The 20,270-nt window shown below is 41.6% G+C and overlaps 20 non-coding genes across 20 annotated transcripts; all 20 read right to left on the reverse strand.

The window, feature by feature from the left end:
• Positions 1-4,492: 4,492 nt before the first annotated feature.
• Positions 4,493-4,564, reverse strand: trnaw-cca (transfer RNA tryptophan (anticodon CCA)). Its single transcript has one exon. It is a non-coding gene; the product is annotated as a tRNA-Trp (tRNA).
• A 679-nt stretch (positions 4,565-5,243) lies between these two features.
• On the reverse strand, positions 5,244-5,314 carry trnaw-cca (transfer RNA tryptophan (anticodon CCA)). Its single transcript has one exon. It is a non-coding gene; the product is annotated as a tRNA-Trp (tRNA).
• A 693-nt stretch (positions 5,315-6,007) lies between these two features.
• trnal-caa (transfer RNA leucine (anticodon CAA)) lies at positions 6,008-6,079 on the reverse strand. The gene has a single exon. It is a non-coding gene; the product is annotated as a tRNA-Leu (tRNA).
• Positions 6,080-7,539: 1,460 nt separating this feature from the next.
• Positions 7,540-7,611, reverse strand: trnaw-cca (transfer RNA tryptophan (anticodon CCA)). Its single transcript has one exon. It is a non-coding gene; the product is annotated as a tRNA-Trp (tRNA).
• Positions 7,612-8,302: 691 nt separating this feature from the next.
• Positions 8,303-8,374, reverse strand: trnaw-cca (transfer RNA tryptophan (anticodon CCA)). The gene has a single exon. It is a non-coding gene; the product is annotated as a tRNA-Trp (tRNA).
• Positions 8,375-9,065: 691 nt separating this feature from the next.
• Positions 9,066-9,137, reverse strand: trnaw-cca (transfer RNA tryptophan (anticodon CCA)). The gene has a single exon. It is a non-coding gene; the product is annotated as a tRNA-Trp (tRNA).
• Positions 9,138-9,828: 691 nt separating this feature from the next.
• trnaw-cca (transfer RNA tryptophan (anticodon CCA)) lies at positions 9,829-9,900 on the reverse strand. Its single transcript has one exon. It is a non-coding gene; the product is annotated as a tRNA-Trp (tRNA).
• A 691-nt stretch (positions 9,901-10,591) lies between these two features.
• On the reverse strand, positions 10,592-10,663 carry trnaw-cca (transfer RNA tryptophan (anticodon CCA)). The gene has a single exon. It is a non-coding gene; the product is annotated as a tRNA-Trp (tRNA).
• A 691-nt stretch (positions 10,664-11,354) lies between these two features.
• Positions 11,355-11,426, reverse strand: trnaw-cca (transfer RNA tryptophan (anticodon CCA)). Its single transcript has one exon. It is a non-coding gene; the product is annotated as a tRNA-Trp (tRNA).
• A 691-nt stretch (positions 11,427-12,117) lies between these two features.
• trnaw-cca (transfer RNA tryptophan (anticodon CCA)) lies at positions 12,118-12,189 on the reverse strand. Its single transcript has one exon. It is a non-coding gene; the product is annotated as a tRNA-Trp (tRNA).
• Positions 12,190-12,880: 691 nt separating this feature from the next.
• trnaw-cca (transfer RNA tryptophan (anticodon CCA)) lies at positions 12,881-12,952 on the reverse strand. The gene has a single exon. It is a non-coding gene; the product is annotated as a tRNA-Trp (tRNA).
• A 691-nt stretch (positions 12,953-13,643) lies between these two features.
• trnaw-cca (transfer RNA tryptophan (anticodon CCA)) lies at positions 13,644-13,715 on the reverse strand. The gene has a single exon. It is a non-coding gene; the product is annotated as a tRNA-Trp (tRNA).
• Positions 13,716-14,406: 691 nt separating this feature from the next.
• On the reverse strand, positions 14,407-14,478 carry trnaw-cca (transfer RNA tryptophan (anticodon CCA)). The gene has a single exon. It is a non-coding gene; the product is annotated as a tRNA-Trp (tRNA).
• Positions 14,479-15,169: 691 nt separating this feature from the next.
• trnaw-cca (transfer RNA tryptophan (anticodon CCA)) lies at positions 15,170-15,241 on the reverse strand. Its single transcript has one exon. It is a non-coding gene; the product is annotated as a tRNA-Trp (tRNA).
• Positions 15,242-15,932: 691 nt separating this feature from the next.
• trnaw-cca (transfer RNA tryptophan (anticodon CCA)) lies at positions 15,933-16,004 on the reverse strand. Its single transcript has one exon. It is a non-coding gene; the product is annotated as a tRNA-Trp (tRNA).
• A 691-nt stretch (positions 16,005-16,695) lies between these two features.
• On the reverse strand, positions 16,696-16,767 carry trnaw-cca (transfer RNA tryptophan (anticodon CCA)). Its single transcript has one exon. It is a non-coding gene; the product is annotated as a tRNA-Trp (tRNA).
• A 691-nt stretch (positions 16,768-17,458) lies between these two features.
• trnaw-cca (transfer RNA tryptophan (anticodon CCA)) lies at positions 17,459-17,530 on the reverse strand. The gene has a single exon. It is a non-coding gene; the product is annotated as a tRNA-Trp (tRNA).
• Positions 17,531-18,221: 691 nt separating this feature from the next.
• trnaw-cca (transfer RNA tryptophan (anticodon CCA)) lies at positions 18,222-18,293 on the reverse strand. The gene has a single exon. It is a non-coding gene; the product is annotated as a tRNA-Trp (tRNA).
• Positions 18,294-18,984: 691 nt separating this feature from the next.
• On the reverse strand, positions 18,985-19,056 carry trnaw-cca (transfer RNA tryptophan (anticodon CCA)). Its single transcript has one exon. It is a non-coding gene; the product is annotated as a tRNA-Trp (tRNA).
• Positions 19,057-19,747: 691 nt separating this feature from the next.
• Positions 19,748-19,819, reverse strand: trnaw-cca (transfer RNA tryptophan (anticodon CCA)). Its single transcript has one exon. It is a non-coding gene; the product is annotated as a tRNA-Trp (tRNA).
• Between the last annotated feature and the right edge of the window lie 451 nt (positions 19,820-20,270).

Below are 20,270 nucleotides of genomic sequence, written 5' to 3' on the forward strand. Positions count from 1 at the left end.
AGCACCAAGAATTTACTTTGGAAGAGAGAGAGAGAGAGAGAGAAAAGAGTGTGTGTCTGTATCCGCTAATAAATATCTAAATGAAAACCATAGCAGATAAACATGGCTCATACATCTCCCTCCCCACTGATGACTTCTGGCTATGGATGGAGTCTACATGACATGGCATTAAACAGAAACGGTTGGATAGAGTGGAGTCCAACTCAATTACAGGGTGAAGTCTGGATTCAAACTTTTTTTTCTTTTTTTCATCCCTTATGTCTGGATGAATAGCTCGCCTGTCATTATCTGTAATCTTATTCACAAGTCCAGCCAAGAACTGGGTTCAAATAGTAATTGTTTTCTTGCAGAAACTGCACTTTGATTGAGCTTGTCTGGCACAATGGAACCAACGGGATAGTCCCAAAAGTGCAAACACAGCCCATCTAGCGCCCCCAGACGGGCTCAAAAGTAAATGATTCTGTCTGTATGTGACACAAAAGACCGCCTGTCCTCTATCCGGTTACGACCGGGCCAATAACGATGACATAGCAAAGCCTTTGCCTGAACCCCATAAGGAGAGACATGGTAAAAGATACATCGACCAGAATAGCTTCAGGCCGTAGGAAAACTCTGAAGGTGGTCTCCTCAGTACAGTTTGTCATCTGTCTGAGAAGGTTTACATTAGTATGAAAGGAGAGAAAGCGAGTGCTTTTGGATCTGACCAGAGCTAAAACTATACACCTAGTGTACAAAACATTAGGAACACCTTCCTAGTATTGAGTTGTATGCCCTTTGACACTCAGTACAGCCTCAATTCTTTGTGGCAATGCACGGACTCCACATTCCACAGGGATGCTGGCCCATGACGACTCCAATGCTTCCCACAGTGGTGTCAAGTTTGCTGGATGTCTTTTGGGTGGTGGACCATTGTTGATACACACGGGAAACTGTTGAGTGTGAATAACCCAGCAGCGTTGCAGTTCTTGACACACTTAAACCGGTGCGCCTGGCACCTACTACCATACCCCGTTCAAAGGCACTTGTCTTTCCCATTCACCCTCTGAATGGCACACATACCCAATCCATATTTAAATTGTTTCTAGGCTTAAAAATCCTTCTTTAACCTGTCTCCTCCCCTTTATCTATACTGATTGAAGTCAATTTAAGAAGTGACATCAATAAGGGATAATAGCTTTCACCTGGATAGTCCATATTGTGGAAAGAGCAGGTTGTCCTTAATGTTTTGTCCACTCAGTGTATTTACATGTTTAATTTTTATTTATTTAACTAGGCAAGTCAGTTAAGAACAAATTCTTATTTACAATGACGGCTGAGCCAATTGTGTGCCACCCTATGCTACTCCCAATGACGGCCGGATGTGATTCAGCCTGGATTCAAACCAGGAAATATAGTGACACCTCTTGCACCGAGGTGCAGTGCCTTCGGGAGCAAGTAGTTGGTGAAAATATGTCATGGAAAGAACAGGTGTTCTTAGTGTTTTGTCCACTCAGTGTACATCAGAGTGTAATGTAAGAACGATGGCAGCCATGGGAACGGACAGGAAAAGGTGATCAACACCTAAAGTATGACAAGACCAATGAGATAAGATGAGATAAGATTTAAACACCGAAGATGACTGTAGAAGCTTGAGGTCAGGGCTCTGTGCAGACCAGTCAAGTTCTTCCACACTGATCTCAACAAAACCATTTCTGATGGACCTCGCTTTGTGCATGGCGGCAATGTCATGCTGAAACAGGAAAGGGCCTTCCCTAAACTGTTGCCACAAAGTTGGAAGCTAAGAATCGTCTAGAATGTAATTGTATGCAGTAGCTAGGGCTGGGCCACATGGCCAAGATATAATATCACGGTATTTAATGTTTTTGATTAATAAAAGTTCTACATGTGCTTTATGAGTAGTGACCTTAGGGTGGCAACACATATATTCTACATTATTTCAATGGGTCTTTCTCCATTCTGATTGGTTTATACTGTTCAATTCAACTTCCACCTAAAACAATTTCCTGCATTTCCTGCACTCATTTGAGATCATTTCCACACTGCCACGATAAGGGCAAAAAATACTAGGCCTTATTTTTAACCAAATGTTGCAATTGCGATTCAGCATAACAAAACCCTTGGGTGAACTTTTGGAATCATGGAAATAGAATGTTTATTATAATTCTATAGTTAGAATATAAATAATAGTGGGCACTTTGATTACAGTGTTGTTTGACATGACAACGAATGAAAACGTCAAGGAAGAGTTATCGTGACAGGGTAGGAACCAAAGTGATGTTCAGTGTTTCTTAGGGGACCCTATAATCTTGGGCTACATTTAATCTTTATTCATATAGCCAACATATTCATGCTTCGCCTATTCCTCTTTGATATAGAAGATACTGTTGCACAAACAACATGCTGATTTAAGCCTCCACCAGTATTGGTATCAGGCTGTATTAGCTAGCTACGTTTACTCTGACTCAGTACTTTTATTTTAGCTAGCTAACTAGCGATTAGCATTAGTGGCTAACACGATTTAGCTTAACTTGCTAAGAAAATACAAGCTAGCTGTTTGCAGATGTAAGAAACACAAACTAATATTGTAATTATAGCATGCTTGTAGATTAATATTATGATGAAAGTGGAAACAACATTGTTGCATGTTCTGCATTGACCATGCAGACTGAAAGCAAGTGTCTCGTGGTCAAGCAACAACAAATGCGCTCCTTGAGTGAAGGGGTGGGACTAGGTCTGTGTGGAAAGCATCAGAGAGAGAGAGAGAGAGAGAGAGAGAGAGAGAGAGAGAGAGAGAGAGAGAGAGAAGCTCTCTCTCTCTGTATCTCTCTCTGTATCTCTCTCTCTGTATCACTCTCTGTATCCCTCTCTCTGTATCTCTCTCTATATACAGTGGGCCAAAAAAGTATTTAGTCAGCCACCAATTGTGCAAGTTCTCCCACTTAAAAAGATGAGAGAGGTTTTCTGGATTTTTTTCCTCATTTTGTCTGTCATAGTTGAAGTTTACCTATGATGAAAATTACAGGCCTCTCATCTTTTTAAGTGGGAGAACTTGCACAATTGGTGGCTGACTAAATACTTTTTTGCCCCACTGTATGTGGGTATCTATTCAAATATGTGGGTATCTATTCAAATGCACGGGTATCTATTCAAATACGCGGGTATCTATTCAAATACGCGGGTATCTATTCAAATATGTGGGTATCTATTATTCTCGTGATCTTGCTGCTTGAAACCTAATAATGCACCTGTGACCCTGAACAATGATAAGACACCCATGGTTTCGACTACTCCTTCTGGGAAATGCTTTTTAAGTTTGGATTAACTATCTCTGTCACACACACACACACACACACACCGACATCAAACACATTGAAGGGATCTTGAGAAATGGGATAAATTATTTCTGGCTGTTCAAACCTCGTTGGCTTTCCTCGGCTTCCTCTATAGCTCTTTGGACCACATACTGATTGAATAATCTGATTTGTAAATAGAGCTGCCATATGGAAGTTCGGGCAAATGCCAGACAGGCTGGTACATATTTGGGCCTGTCTAAAAATGGGCCGATGTCCGGGTCGATTTCTGGTTCCAGTTCGTTTCTGGTTCAGACCCTGCATGGTCTTTACATTCCGTGTCTGGATCTTATTGAGAGTAAGGAGTTGATACCTTTTCCAGGGTTAGGGATGGGGAAAACGTAACATCTCACCGATGTGATTCCAGTAATAGCTCCATAGTCTGCACCACTGGATAGATAGAGAGAGCAGGACACTGGAGAGCGATAGAGCGAGAGAGAGCGAGAGAGAGAGCTACAGAGAGAGAGAGCGAGAGAGAGAGAGAGAGAGAGAGAGCTACAGAGGGAGAGAGAGAGCGAGCGAGAGAGAGAGAGAGAGCTACAGAGAGAGCGAGAGAGAGAGCTACAGAGAGAGAGAGAGAGAGAGAGAGCTACAGAGAGAGAGAGGAGAGAGAGAGAGAGCTACAGAGAGAGAGACGAGCTAGAGAGAGCCAGGACTAGCGAGATCTGGGTCCTAACCCATTAGAAACTCAATAGGCATTCAATTGAAAACTACCCCATCAAAAAAACCCACCTCCTGGATACATTTTCCTCATGTTTTCGCCTGCCATATCAGTTCTGTATACTCAGAGACATTATTTTAACAGTTTTGAAAAACTTTAGAGTGGTGTTCCTCCATCCAAATCTACCATTTATATGCATATCCTAGTTCTTCTGGGCCTGAGTACAGCATTTACTTAGGGAACGTTTCTCATCCCGGTGTCAAAAACTGCCCCAAACATACATAAACTACCTGTTCGAAGACTGACAATCACAATGATTTCATTTAGGATTTTGCAGTGTGCCAGGTTTTTGTGATAGACAATTTTCATCAAAAGGCATTGGTTTGTTCGTTTCCGTGCGAGATTAGTACTGTAAAGCCACATTGGTACTTGTGCTGATTCACTGAGTAAAGAAGGCAGAGATTGCACAGACATAAAACCATGACCACGACGTGAGTTGAACACGCAACCTTCTGATCTGGAGTCAGACGCGCTACCATTGCGCCACGAGGTCTTTGACTTTAACATCTTTGGAGAGGATTCCTAGTTCAGATTTTGATGACTGTATAATTTGGAATGGAGGCCTGTTCTATGGGGAAATGAACTATCTGACATGCCACCTCCATCAGCACGTGCCTCTGCCCGACAGGTTTAAGTGTATGAAAACAAGCCTGCAAACAATGTCTAAAGACTGTTGACATCTAGTGGTAGCCATTGGAACTGCAATCTGGGTCCTAACCCATTAAAAACTCAATAGGCATTCAATTGAAAACTACCCACATCAAAAAATCCCACTCCTGGATACATTTCCTCATGTTTCCCTGCCATATCAGTTCTGTTATACTCAGACATTATTTTAACAGTTTTGAAAACTTTAGAGTGTGTTCCATCCAAATCTACCATTATATGCATATCCTAGTTTCTGGGCCTGAGTAACAGGCAGTTTACTTAGGGACGTTTCTCATCCAGGTGTCAAAAACTGCCCCAAAGCATACATTAAACTACCTGTTCGAAGACTGACAATCACATGATTTCATTTAGGATTTTGCAGTGTGCCAGGTTTTTGTGATAGACATTTTCATCAAAAGCAGCATTGGTTTGTTCGTTCCGTGCGAGATTAGTACTGTAAAGCCCCATTGGTACTTGTGCTGATTCACTGAGTAAAGAAGGCAGAGATTGCACACATAAAACCATGACCACGACGTGAGTTGAACACGCAACCTCTGATCTGGAGTCAGACGCGCTACCATTGCGCCACGAGGTCTTTGACTTTTAACATCTTGGAGAGGATTCCTAGTTCAGATTTTGATGACTGTATAATTGGAATGGAGGCCTGTTCTATGGGGAAATGAACTATCTGACATGCCACCTCCATCAGCACGTGCCTCTGCCCGACAGGTTAAGTGTATGAAAAAAGCCTGAAAACAAGTCTAAAGACTGTTGACATCTAGTGGTAGCCATTGGAACTGCAATCTGGGTCCTAACCCATTAGAAACTCAATAGGCATTCAATTGAAAAACCTACCCACATCAAAAAAATCCCACCTCCTGGATACATTTTCCTCCTCATGTTTTCGCCTGCCATATCAGTTCTGTTATACTCAGAGACATTATTTTTAACAGTTTTGGAAACTTTAGAGTGTGTTCCATCCAAATCTAATTTATATGCATATCCTAGTTTCTGGGCCTGAGTAACAGGGCAGTTTACTTAGGGGAACGTTTCTCATCCAGGTGTCAAAAAACTGCCCCAAAAGCATACATTAACTAGCTGTTCGAAGACTGACATCACATGATTTCATTAGGATTTTGCAGTGTGCCAGGGTTTTTGTGTAATAGACAATTTTCATCAAAGCAGAATTGGTTTGTTCGTTTCCGTGCGAGATTATACTGTAAAGCCACATTGGTACTTGTGCTGATTCACTGAGTAAAGAAGGCAGAGATTGCACACATAAAAACCATGACCACGACGTGAGTTGAACACGCAACCTTCTGATCTTGAGTCAGACGCGCTACCATTGCGCCACGAGGTCTTTGACTTTTAACATCTTTGGAGAGGATTCCTAGTTCAGATTTGATGACTGTATAATTTGGAATGGAGGGCCTGTTCTATGGGAAATGAACTATCTGACATGCCACCTCCATCAGCACGTGCCTCTGCCCGACAGGTTAAGTGTATGAAAACAAGCTGAAACAATGTCTAAAGACTGTTGACATCTAGTGGTAGCCATTGGAACTGCAATCTGGGTCCTAACCCATTAGAAACTCATAGGCATTCAATTGAAAACTACCACCCACATCAAAAAATCCAACCTCCTGGTACATTTCCCTCATGTTTTCGCCTGCCATATCATTGTTTTATACTCAGAGACATTATTTCACAGTTTTGACAAATTTAGAGTGTGTTGCCATCATGCAAATCTACATTTATATGCTATCCTTAGTTTTGGCCCTGAGTAACAGGACAGTTTCACTTAGGGAACGTTTTCTCATCCAGGTGTCAAAAACCACTGCCCCAAAAGCGATACATATAACTACTATTCGAAGACTGAACCAATCCGATGATTTCATTTAAGGATTTTGCAGTGTGCCAAGTTTTTGGTGATAGACAATCTTTCATCAAAGCAGCATTGTTTGTTCGTTCGTGCGAGATTAGTACTGTAAACGCCACATTGGTACTAGTGCTGATTCACTGAGTAAAGAAGCGAGATTGCAAACATAAAAACCATGACACGACGTGAGCTTTGAACATGCAACCTTCTGATCTGGAGTCAGACGCGTAGGACCATTGCGCCCGAGTCATTGACTTTAATCATTTTGGAGAGGTTCCCTATCTCAGATATTGATGATGTATTATTTTGGAATGGAGGCCTGTTTCTATGGGGAAATTGAACTATCTGACATGCCACCTCCATCAGCACGTGCCTCTGCCCGACAGGTTAAGTGTATGAAAACAAGCCTGAAACAATGTCTAAAGACTGTTGACATCTAGTGGTAGCCATTGGAACTGCAATCTGGGTCCTAACCCATTAGAAACTCAATAGGCATTCAATTGAAAACTACCCACATCAAAAAAATCCCACCTCCTGGATACATTTTCCTCATGTTTTCGCCTGCCATATCAGTTCTGTTATACTCAGAGACATTATTTTAACAGTTTTGGAAACTTTAGAGTGTGTTCCATCCAAATCTACCATTTATATGCATATCCTAGTTTCTGGGCCTGAGTAACAGGCAGTTTACTTAGGGAACGTTTCTCATCCAGGTGTCAAAAAACTGCCCCAAAGCATACATTAAACTACCTGTTCGAAGACTGACAATCACATGATTTCATTTAGGATTTTGAAGTGTGCCAGGTTTTTGTGATAGACAATTTTCATCAAAAGCAGCATTGGTTTGTTCGTTTCCGTGCGAGATTAGTACTGTAAAGCCACATTGGTACTTGTGCTGATTCACTGAGTAAAGAAGGCAGAGATTGCACACATAAAAACCATGACCACGACGTGAGTTGAACACGCAACCTTCTGATCTGGAGTCAGACGCGCTACCATTGCGCCACGAGGTCTTTGACTTTTAACATCTTTGGAGAGGATTCCTAGTTCAGATTTTGATGACTGTATAATTTGGAATGGAGGCCTGTTCTATGGGGAAATGAACTATCTGACATGCCACCTCCATCAGCACGTGCCTCTGCCCGACAGGTTAAGTGTATGAAAACAAGCCTGAAACAATGTCTAAAGACTGTTGACATCTAGTGGTAGCCATTGGAACTGCAATCTGGGTCCTAACCCATTAGAAACTCAATAGGCATTCAATTGAAAACTACCCACATCAAAAAAATCCCACCTCCTGGATACATTTTCCTCATGTTTTCGCCTGCCATATCAGTTCTGTTATACTCAGAGACATTATTTTAACAGTTTTGGAAACTTTAGAGTGTGTTCCATCCAAATCTACCATTTATATGCATATCCTAGTTTCTGGGCCTGAGTAACAGGCAGTTTACTTAGGGAACGTTTCTCATCCAGGTGTCAAAAAACTGCCCCAAAGCATACATTAAACTACCTGTTCGAAGACTGACAATCACATGATTTCATTTAGGATTTTGAAGTGTGCCAGGTTTTTGTGATAGACAATTTTCATCAAAAGCAGCATTGGTTTGTTCGTTTCCGTGCGAGATTAGTACTGTAAAGCCACATTGGTACTTGTGCTGATTCACTGAGTAAAGAAGGCAGAGATTGCACACATAAAAACCATGACCACGACGTGAGTTGAACACGCAACCTTCTGATCTGGAGTCAGACGCGCTACCATTGCGCCACGAGGTCTTTGACTTTTAACATCTTTGGAGAGGATTCCTAGTTCAGATTTTGATGACTGTATAATTTGGAATGGAGGCCTGTTCTATGGGGAAATGAACTATCTGACATGCCACCTCCATCAGCACGTGCCTCTGCCCGACAGGTTAAGTGTATGAAAACAAGCCTGAAACAATGTCTAAAGACTGTTGACATCTAGTGGTAGCCATTGGAACTGCAATCTGGGTCCTAACCCATTAGAAACTCAATAGGCATTCAATTGAAAACTACCCACATCAAAAAAATCCCACCTCCTGGATACATTTTCCTCATGTTTTCGCCTGCCATATCAGTTCTGTTATACTCAGAGACATTATTTTAACAGTTTTGGAAACTTTAGAGTGTGTTCCATCCAAATCTACCATTTACATGCATATCCTAGTTTCTGGGCCTGAGTAACAGGCAGTTTACTTAGGGAACGTTTCTCATCCAGGTGTCAAAAAACTGCCCCAAAGCATACATTAAACTACCTGTTCGAAGACTGACAATCACATGATTTCATTTAGGATTTTGAAGTGTGCCAGGTTTTTGTGATAGACAATTTTCATCAAAAGCAGCATTGGTTTGTTCGTTTCCGTGCGAGATTAGTACTGTAAAGCCACATTGGTACTTGTGCTGATTCACTGAGTAAAGAAGGCAGAGATTGCACACATAAAAACCATGACCACGACGTGAGTTGAACACGCAACCTTCTGATCTGGAGTCAGACGCGCTACCATTGCGCCACGAGGTCTTTGACTTTTAACATCTTTGGAGAGGATTCCTAGTTCAGATTTTGATGACTGTATAATTTGGAATGGAGGCCTGTTCTATGGGGAAATGAACTATCTGACATGCCACCTCCATCAGCACGTGCCTCTGCCCGACAGGTTAAGTGTATGAAAACAAGCCTGAAACAATGTCTAAAGACTGTTGACATCTAGTGGTAGCCATTGGAACTGCAATCTGGGTCCTAACCCATTAGAAACTCAATAGGCATTCAATTGAAAACTACCCACATCAAAAAAATCCCACCTCCTGGATACATTTTCCTCATGTTTTCGCCTGCCATATCAGTTCTGTTATACTCAGAGACATTATTTTAACAGTTTTGGAAACTTTAGAGTGTGTTCCATCCAAATCTACCATTTACATGCATATCCTAGTTTCTGGGCCTGAGTAACAGGCAGTTTACTTAGGGAACGTTTCTCATCCAGGTGTCAAAAAACTGCCCCAAAGCATACATTAAACTACCTGTTCGAAGACTGACAATCACATGATTTCATTTAGGATTTTGAAGTGTGCCAGGTTTTTGTGATAGACAATTTTCATCAAAAGCAGCATTGGTTTGTTCGTTTCCGTGCGAGATTAGTACTGTAAAGCCACATTGGTACTTGTGCTGATTCACTGAGTAAAGAAGGCAGAGATTGCACACATAAAAACCATGACCACGACGTGAGTTGAACACGCAACCTTCTGATCTGGAGTCAGACGCGCTACCATTGCGCCACGAGGTCTTTGACTTTTAACATCTTTGGAGAGGATTCCTAGTTCAGATTTTGATGACTGTATAATTTGGAATGGAGGCCTGTTCTATGGGGAAATGAACTATCTGACATGCCACCTCCATCAGCACGTGCCTCTGCCCGACAGGTTAAGTGTATGAAAACAAGCCTGAAACAATGTCTAAAGACTGTTGACATCTAGTGGTAGCCATTGGAACTGCAATCTGGGTCCTAACCCATTAGAAACTCAATAGGCATTCAATTGAAAACTACCCACATCAAAAAAATCCCACCTCCTGGATACATTTTCCTCATGTTTTCGCCTGCCATATCAGTTCTGTTATACTCAGAGACATTATTTTAACAGTTTTGGAAACTTTAGAGTGTGTTCCATCCAAATCTACCATTTACATGCATATCCTAGTTTCTGGGCCTGAGTAACAGGCAGTTTACTTAGGGAACGTTTCTCATCCAGGTGTCAAAAAACTGCCCCAAAGCATACATTAAACTACCTGTTCGAAGACTGACAATCACATGATTTCATTTAGGATTTTGAAGTGTGCCAGGTTTTTGTGATAGACAATTTTCATCAAAAGCAGCATTGGTTTGTTCGTTTCCGTGCGAGATTAGTACTGTAAAGCCACATTGGTACTTGTGCTGATTCACTGAGTAAAGAAGGCAGAGATTGCACACATAAAAACCATGACCACGACGTGAGTTGAACACGCAACCTTCTGATCTGGAGTCAGACGCGCTACCATTGCGCCACGAGGTCTTTGACTTTTAACATCTTTGGAGAGGATTCCTAGTTCAGATTTTGATGACTGTATAATTTGGAATGGAGGCCTGTTCTATGGGGAAATGAACTATCTGACATGCCACCTCCATCAGCACGTGCCTCTGCCCGACAGGTTAAGTGTATGAAAACAAGCCTGAAACAATGTCTAAAGACTGTTGACATCTAGTGGTAGCCATTGGAACTGCAATCTGGGTCCTAACCCATTAGAAACTCAATAGGCATTCAATTGAAAACTACCCACATCAAAAAAATCCCACCTCCTGGATACATTTTCCTCATGTTTTCGCCTGCCATATCAGTTCTGTTATACTCAGAGACATTATTTTAACAGTTTTGGAAACTTTAGAGTGTGTTCCATCCAAATCTACCATTTATATGCATATCCTAGTTTCTGGGCCTGAGTAACAGGCAGTTTACTTAGGGAACGTTTCTCATCCAGGTGTCAAAAAACTGCCCCAAAGCATACATTAAACTACCTGTTCGAAGACTGACAATCACATGATTTCATTTAGGATTTTGAAGTGTGCCAGGTTTTTGTGATAGACAATTTTCATCAAAAGCAGCATTGGTTTGTTCGTTTCCGTGCGAGATTAGTACTGTAAAGCCACATTGGTACTTGTGCTGATTCACTGAGTAAAGAAGGCAGAGATTGCACACATAAAAACCATGACCACGACGTGAGTTGAACACGCAACCTTCTGATCTGGAGTCAGACGCGCTACCATTGCGCCACGAGGTCTTTGACTTTTAACATCTTTGGAGAGGATTCCTAGTTCAGATTTTGATGACTGTATAATTTGGAATGGAGGCCTGTTCTATGGGGAAATGAACTATCTGACATGCCACCTCCATCAGCACGTGCCTCTGCCCGACAGGTTAAGTGTATGAAAACAAGCCTGAAACAATGTCTAAAGACTGTTGACATCTAGTGGTAGCCATTGGAACTGCAATCTGGGTCCTAACCCATTAGAAACTCAATAGGCATTCAATTGAAAACTACCCACATCAAAAAAATCCCACCTCCTGGATACATTTTCCTCATGTTTTCGCCTGCCATATCAGTTCTGTTATACTCAGAGACATTATTTTAACAGTTTTGGAAACTTTAGAGTGTGTTCCATCCAAATCTACCATTTATATGCATATCCTAGTTTCTGGGCCTGAGTAACAGGCAGTTTACTTAGGGAACGTTTCTCATCCAGGTGTCAAAAAACTGCCCCAAAGCATACATTAAACTACCTGTTCGAAGACTGACAATCACATGATTTCATTTAGGATTTTGAAGTGTGCCAGGTTTTTGTGATAGACAATTTTCATCAAAAGCAGCATTGGTTTGTTCGTTTCCGTGCGAGATTAGTACTGTAAAGCCACATTGGTACTTGTGCTGATTCACTGAGTAAAGAAGGCAGAGATTGCACACATAAAAACCATGACCACGACGTGAGTTGAACACGCAACCTTCTGATCTGGAGTCAGACGCGCTACCATTGCGCCACGAGGTCTTTGACTTTTAACATCTTTGGAGAGGATTCCTAGTTCAGATTTTGATGACTGTATAATTTGGAATGGAGGCCTGTTCTATGGGGAAATGAACTATCTGACATGCCACCTCCATCAGCACGTGCCTCTGCCCGACAGGTTAAGTGTATGAAAACAAGCCTGAAACAATGTCTAAAGACTGTTGACATCTAGTGGTAGCCATTGGAACTGCAATCTGGGTCCTAACCCATTAGAAACTCAATAGGCATTCAATTGAAAACTACCCACATCAAAAAAATCCCACCTCCTGGATACATTTTCCTCATGTTTTCGCCTGCCATATCAGTTCTGTTATACTCAGAGACATTATTTTAACAGTTTTGGAAACTTTAGAGTGTGTTCCATCCAAATCTACCATTTACATGCATATCCTAGTTTCTGGGCCTGAGTAACAGGCAGTTTACTTAGGGAACGTTTCTCATCCAGGTGTCAAAAAACTGCCCCAAAGCATACATTAAACTACCTGTTCGAAGACTGACAATCACATGATTTCATTTAGGATTTTGAAGTGTGCCAGGTTTTTGTGATAGACAATTTTCATCAAAAGCAGCATTGGTTTGTTCGTTTCCGTGCGAGATTAGTACTGTAAAGCCACATTGGTACTTGTGCTGATTCACTGAGTAAAGAAGGCAGAGATTGCACACATAAAAACCATGACCACGACGTGAGTTGAACACGCAACCTTCTGATCTGGAGTCAGACGCGCTACCATTGCGCCACGAGGTCTTTGACTTTTAACATCTTTGGAGAGGATTCCTAGTTCAGATTTTGATGACTGTATAATTTGGAATGGAGGCCTGTTCTATGGGGAAATGAACTATCTGACATGCCACCTCCATCAGCACGTGCCTCTGCCCGACAGGTTAAGTGTATGAAAACAAGCCTGAAACAATGTCTAAAGACTGTTGACATCTAGTGGTAGCCATTGGAACTGCAATCTGGGTCCTAACCCATTAGAAACTCAATAGGCATTCAATTGAAAACTACCCACATCAAAAAAATCCCACCTCCTGGATACATTTTCCTCATGTTTTCGCCTGCCATATCAGTTCTGTTATACTCAGAGACATTATTTTAACAGTTTTGGAAACTTTAGAGTGTGTTCCATCCAAATCTACCATTTATATGCATATCCTAGTTTCTGGGCCTGAGTAACAGGCAGTTTACTTAGGGAACGTTTCTCATCCAGGTGTCAAAAAACTGCCCCAAAGCATACATTAAACTACCTGTTCGAAGACTGACAATCACATGATTTCATTTAGGATTTTGAAGTGTGCCAGGTTTTTGTGATAGACAATTTTCATCAAAAGCAGCATTGGTTTGTTCGTTTCCGTGCGAGATTAGTACTGTAAAGCCACATTGGTACTTGTGCTGATTCACTGAGTAAAGAAGGCAGAGATTGCACACATAAAAACCATGACCACGACGTGAGTTGAACACGCAACCTTCTGATCTGGAGTCAGACGCGCTACCATTGCGCCACGAGGTCTTTGACTTTTAACATCTTTGGAGAGGATTCCTAGTTCAGATTTTGATGACTGTATAATTTGGAATGGAGGCCTGTTCTATGGGGAAATGAACTATCTGACATGCCACCTCCATCAGCACGTGCCTCTGCCCGACAGGTTAAGTGTATGAAAACAAGCCTGAAACAATGTCTAAAGACTGTTGACATCTAGTGGTAGCCATTGGAACTGCAATCTGGGTCCTAACCCATTAGAAACTCAATAGGCATTCAATTGAAAACTACCCACATCAAAAAAATCCCACCTCCTGGATACATTTTCCTCATGTTTTCGCCTGCCATATCAGTTCTGTTATACTCAGAGACATTATTTTAACAGTTTTGGAAACTTTAGAGTGTGTTCCATCCAAATCTACCATTTATATGCATATCCTAGTTTCTGGGCCTGAGTAACAGGCAGTTTACTTAGGGAACGTTTCTCATCCAGGTGTCAAAAAACTGCCCCAAAGCATACATTAAACTACCTGTTCGAAGACTGACAATCACATGATTTCATTTAGGATTTTGAAGTGTGCCAGGTTTTTGTGATAGACAATTTTCATCAAAAGCAGCATTGGTTTGTTCGTTTCCGTGCGAGATTAGTACTGTAAAGCCACATTGGTACTTGTGCTGATTCACTGAGTAAAGAAGGCAGAGATTGCACACATAAAAACCATGACCACGACGTGAGTTGAACACGCAACCTTCTGATCTGGAGTCAGACGCGCTACCATTGCGCCACGAGGTCTTTGACTTTTAACATCTTTGGAGAGGATTCCTAGTTCAGATTTTGATGACTGTATAATTTGGAATGGAGGCCTGTTCTATGGGGAAATGAACTATCTGACATGCCACCTCCATCAGCACGTGCCTCTGCCCGACAGGTTAAGTGTATGAAAACAAGCCTGAAACAATGTCTAAAGACTGTTGACATCTAGTGGTAGCCATTGGAACTGCAATCTGGGTCCTAACCCATTAGAAACTCAATAGGCATTCAATTGAAAACTACCCACATCAAAAAAATCCCACCTCCTGGATACATTTTCCTCATGTTTTCGCCTGCCATATCAGTTCTGTTATACTCAGAGACATTATTTTAACAGTTTTGGAAACTTTAGAGTGTGTTCCATCCAAATCTACCATTTATATGCATATCCTAGTTTCTGGGCCTGAGTAACAGGCAGTTTACTTAGGGAACGTTTCTCATCCAGGTGTCAAAAAACTGCCCCAAAGCATACATTAAACTACCTGTTCGAAGACTGACAATCACATGATTTCATTTAGGATTTTGAAGTGTGCCAGGTTTTTGTGATAGACAATTTTCATCAAAAGCAGCATTGGTTTGTTCGTTTCCGTGCGAGATTAGTACTGTAAAGCCACATTGGTACTTGTGCTGATTCACTGAGTAAAGAAGGCAGAGATTGCACACATAAAAACCATGACCACGACGTGAGTTGAACACGCAACCTTCTGATCTGGAGTCAGACGCGCTACCATTGCGCCACGAGGTCTTTGACTTTTAACATCTTTGGAGAGGATTCCTAGTTCAGATTTTGATGACTGTATAATTTGGAATGGAGGCCTGTTCTATGGGGAAATGAACTATCTGACATGCCACCTCCATCAGCACGTGCCTCTGCCCGACAGGTTAAGTGTATGAAAACAAGCCTGAAACAATGTCTAAAGACTGTTGACATCTAGTGGTAGCCATTGGAACTGCAATCTGGGTCCTAACCCATTAGAAACTCAATAGGCATTCAATTGAAAACTACCCACATCAAAAAAATCCCACCTCCTGGATACATTTTCCTCATGTTTTCGCCTGCCATATCAGTTCTGTTATACTCAGAGACATTATTTTAACAGTTTTGGAAACTTTAGAGTGTGTTCCATCCAAATCTACCATTTATATGCATATCCTAGTTTCTGGGCCTGAGTAACAGGCAGTTTACTTAGGGAACGTTTCTCATCCAGGTGTCAAAAAACTGCCCCAAAGCATACATTAAACTACCTGTTCGAAGACTGACAATCACATGATTTCATTTAGGATTTTGAAGTGTGCCAGGTTTTTGTGATAGACAATTTTCATCAAAAGCAGCATTGGTTTGTTCGTTTCCGTGCGAGATTAGTACTGTAAAGCCACATTGGTACTTGTGCTGATTCACTGAGTAAAGAAGGCAGAGATTGCACACATAAAAACCATGACCACGACGTGAGTTGAACACGCAACCTTCTGATCTGGAGTCAGACGCGCTACCATTGCGCCACGAGGTCTTTGACTTTTAACATCTTTGGAGAGGATTCCTAGTTCAGATTTTGATGACTGTATAATTTGGAATGGAGGCCTGTTCTATGGGGAAATGAACTATCTGACATGCCACCTCCATCAGCACGTGCCTCTGCCCGACAGGTTAAGTGTATGAAAACAAGCCTGAAACAATGTCTAAAGACTGTTGACATCTAGTGGTAGCCATTGGAACTGCAATCTGGGTCCTAACCCATTAGAAACTCAATAGGCATTCAATTGAAAACTACCCACATCAAAAAAATCCCACCTCCTGGATACATTTTCCTCATGTTTTCGCCTGCCATATCAGTTCTGTTATACTCAGAGACATTATTTTAACAGTTTTGGAAACTTTAGAGTGTGTTCCATCCAAATCTACCATTTATATGCATATCCTAGTTTCTGGGCCTGAGTAACAGGCAGTTTACTTAGGGAACGTTTCTCATCCAGGTGTCAAAAAACTGCCCCAAAGCATACATTAAACTACCTGTTCGAAGACTGACAATCACATGATTTCATTTAGGATTTTGAAGTGTGCCAGGTTTTTGTGATAGACAATTTTCATCAAAAGCAGCATTGGTTTGTTCGTTTCCGTGCGAGATTAGTACTGTAAAGCCACATTGGTACTTGTGCTGATTCACTGAGTAAAGAAGGCAGAGATTGCACACATAAAAACCATGACCACGACGTGAGTTGAACACGCAACCTTCTGATCTGGAGTCAGACGCGCTACCATTGCGCCACGAGGTCTTTGACTTTTAACATCTTTGGAGAGGATTCCTAGTTCAGATTTTGATGACTGTATAATTTGGAATGGAGGCCTGTTCTATGGGGAAATGAACTATCTGACATGCCACCTCCATCAGCACGTGCCTCTGCCCGACAGGTTAAGTGTATGAAAACAAGCCTGAAACAATGTCTAAAGACTGTTGACATCTAGTGGTAGCCATTGGAACTGCAATCTGGGTCCTAACCCATTAGAAACTCAATAGGCATTCAATTGAAAACTACCCACATCAAAAAAATCCCACCTCCTGGATACATTTTCCTCATGTTTTCGCCTGCCATATCAGTTCTGTTATACTCAGAGACATTATTTTAACAGTTTTGGAAACTTTAGAGTGTGTTCCATCCAAATCTACCATTTATATGCATATCCTAGTTTCTGGGCCTGAGTAACAGGCAGTTTACTTAGGGAACGTTTCTCATCCAGGTGTCAAAAAACTGCCCCAAAGCATACATTAAACTACCTGTTCGAAGACTGACAATCACATGATTTCATTTAGGATTTTGAAGTGTGCCAGGTTTTTGTGATAGACAATTTTCATCAAAAGCAGCATTGGTTTGTTCGTTTCCGTGCGAGATTAGTACTGTAAAGCCACATTGGTACTTGTGCTGATTCACTGAGTAAAGAAGGCAGAGATTGCACACATAAAAACCATGACCACGACGTGAGTTGAACACGCAACCTTCTGATCTGGAGTCAGACGCGCTACCATTGCGCCACGAGGTCTTTGACTTTTAACATCTTTGGAGAGGATTCCTAGTTCAGATTTTGATGACTGTATAATTTGGAATGGAGGCCTGTTCTATGGGGAAATGAACTATCTGACATGCCACCTCCATCAGCACGTGCCTCTGCCCGACAGGTTAAGTGTATGAAAACAAGCCTGAAACAATGTCTAAAGACTGTTGACATCTAGTGGTAGCCATTGGAACTGCAATCTGGGTCCTAACCCATTAGAAACTCAATAGGCATTCAATTGAAAACTACCCACATCAAAAAAATCCCACCTCCTGGATACATTTTCCTCATGTTTTCGCCTGCCATATCAGTTCTGTTATACTCAGAGACATTATTTTAACAGTTTTGGAAACTTTAGAGTGTGTTCCATCCAAATCTACCATTTACATGCATATCCTAGTTTCTGGGCCTGAGTAACAGGCAGTTTACTTAGGGAACGTTTCTCATCCAGGTGTCAAAAAACTGCCCCAAAGCATACATTAAACTACCTGTTCGAAGACTGACAATCACATGATTTCATTTAGGATTTTGAAGTGTGCCAGGTTTTTGTGATAGACAATTTTCATCAAAAGCAGCATTGGTTTGTTCGTTTCCGTGCGAGATTAGTACTGTAAAGCCACATTGGTACTTGTGCTGATTCACTGAGTAAAGAAGGCAGAGATTGCACACATAAAAACCATGACCACGACGTGAGTTGAACACGCAACCTTCTGATCTGGAGTCAGACGCGCTACCATTGCGCCACGAGGTCTTTGACTTTTAACATCTTTGGAGAGGATTCCTAGTTCAGATTTTGATGACTGTATAATTTGGAATGGAGGCCTGTTCTATGGGGAAATGAACTATCTGACATGCCACCTCCATCAGCACGTGCCTCTGCCCGACAGGTTAAGTGTATGAAAACAAGCCTGAAACAATGTCTAAAGACTGTTGACATCTAGTGGTAGCCATTGGAACTGCAATCTGGGTCCTAACCCATTAGAAACTCAATAGGCATTCAATTGAAAACTACCCACATCAAAAAAATCCCACCTCCTGGATACATTTTCCTCATGTTTTCGCCTGCCATATCAGTTCTGTTATACTCAGAGACATTATTTTAACAGTTTTGGAAACTTTAGAGTGTGTTCCATCCAAATCTACCATTTACATGCATATCCTAGTTTCTGGGCCTGAGTAACAGGCAGTTTACTTAGGGAACGTTTCTCATCCAGGTGTCAAAAAACTGCCCCAAAGCATACATTAAACTACCTGTTCGAAGACTGACAATCACATGATTTCATTTAGGATTTTGAAGTGTGCCAGGTTTTTGTGATAGACAATTTTCATCAAAAGCAGCATTGGTTTGTTCGTTTCCGTGCGAGATTAGTACTGTAAAGCCACATTGGTACTTGTGCTGATTCACTGAGTAAAGAAGGCAGAGATTGCACACATAAAAACCATGACCACGACGTGAGTTGAACACGCAACCTTCTGATCTGGAGTCAGACGCGCTACCATTGCGCCACGAGGTCTTTGACTTTTAACATCTTTGGAGAGGATTCCTAGTTCAGATTTTGATGACTGTATAATTTGGAATGGAGGCCTGTTCTATGGGGAAATGAACTATCTGACATGCCACCTCCATCAGCACGTGCCTCTGCCCGACAGGTTAAGTGTATGAAAACAAGCCTGAAACAATGTCTAAAGACTGTTGACATCTAGTGGTAGCCATTGGAACTGCAATCTGGGTCCTAACCCATTAGAAACTCAATAGGCATTCAATTGAAAACTACCCACATCAAAAAAATCCCACCTCCTGGATACATTTTCCTCATGTTTTCGCCTGCCATATCAGTTCTGTTATACTCAGAGACATTATTTTAACAGTTTTGGAAACTTTAGAGTGTGTTCCATCCAAATCTACCATTTATATGCATATCCTAGTTTCTGGGCCTGAGTAACAGGCAGTTTACTTAGGGAACGTTTCTCATCCAGGTGTCAAAAAACTGCCCCAAAGCATACATTAAACTACCTGTTCGAAGACTGACAATCACATGATTTCATTTAGGATTTTGAAGTGTGCCAGGTTTTTGTGATAGACAATTTTCATCAAAAGCAGCATTGGTTTGTTCGTTTCCGTGCGAGATTAGTACTGTAAAGCCACATTGGTACTTGTGCTGATTCACTGAGTAAAGAAGGCAGAGATTGCACACATAAAAACCATGACCACGACGTGAGTTGAACACGCAACCTTCTGATCTGGAGTCAGACGCGCTACCATTGCGCCACGAGGTCTTTGACTTTTAACATCTTTGGAGAGGATTCCTAGTTCAGATTTTGATGACTGTATAATTTGGAATGGAGGCCTGTTCTATGGGGAAATGAACTATCTGACATGCCACCTCCATCAGCACGTGCCTCTGCCCGACAGGTTAAGTGTATGAAAACAAGCCTGAAACAATGTCTAAAGACTGTTGACATCTAGTGGTAGCCATTGGAACTGCAATCTGGGTCCTAACCCATTAGAAACTCAATAGGCATTCAATTGAAAACTACCCACATCAAAAAAATCCCACCTCCTGGATACATTTTCCTCATGTTTTCGCCTGCCATATCAGTTCTGTTATACTCAGAGACATTATTTTAACAGTTTTGGAAACTTTAGAGTGTGTTCCATCCAAATCTACCATTTATATGCATATCCTAGTTTCTGGGCCTGAGTAACAGGCAGTTTACTTAGGGAACG

Source organism: Oncorhynchus kisutch, linkage group LG27 (assembly GCF_002021735.2).
Source record: "Oncorhynchus kisutch isolate 150728-3 linkage group LG27, Okis_V2, whole genome shotgun sequence".
In the NCBI taxonomy this organism is placed as follows: Eukaryota; Metazoa; Chordata; class Actinopteri; order Salmoniformes; family Salmonidae; genus Oncorhynchus; species Oncorhynchus kisutch.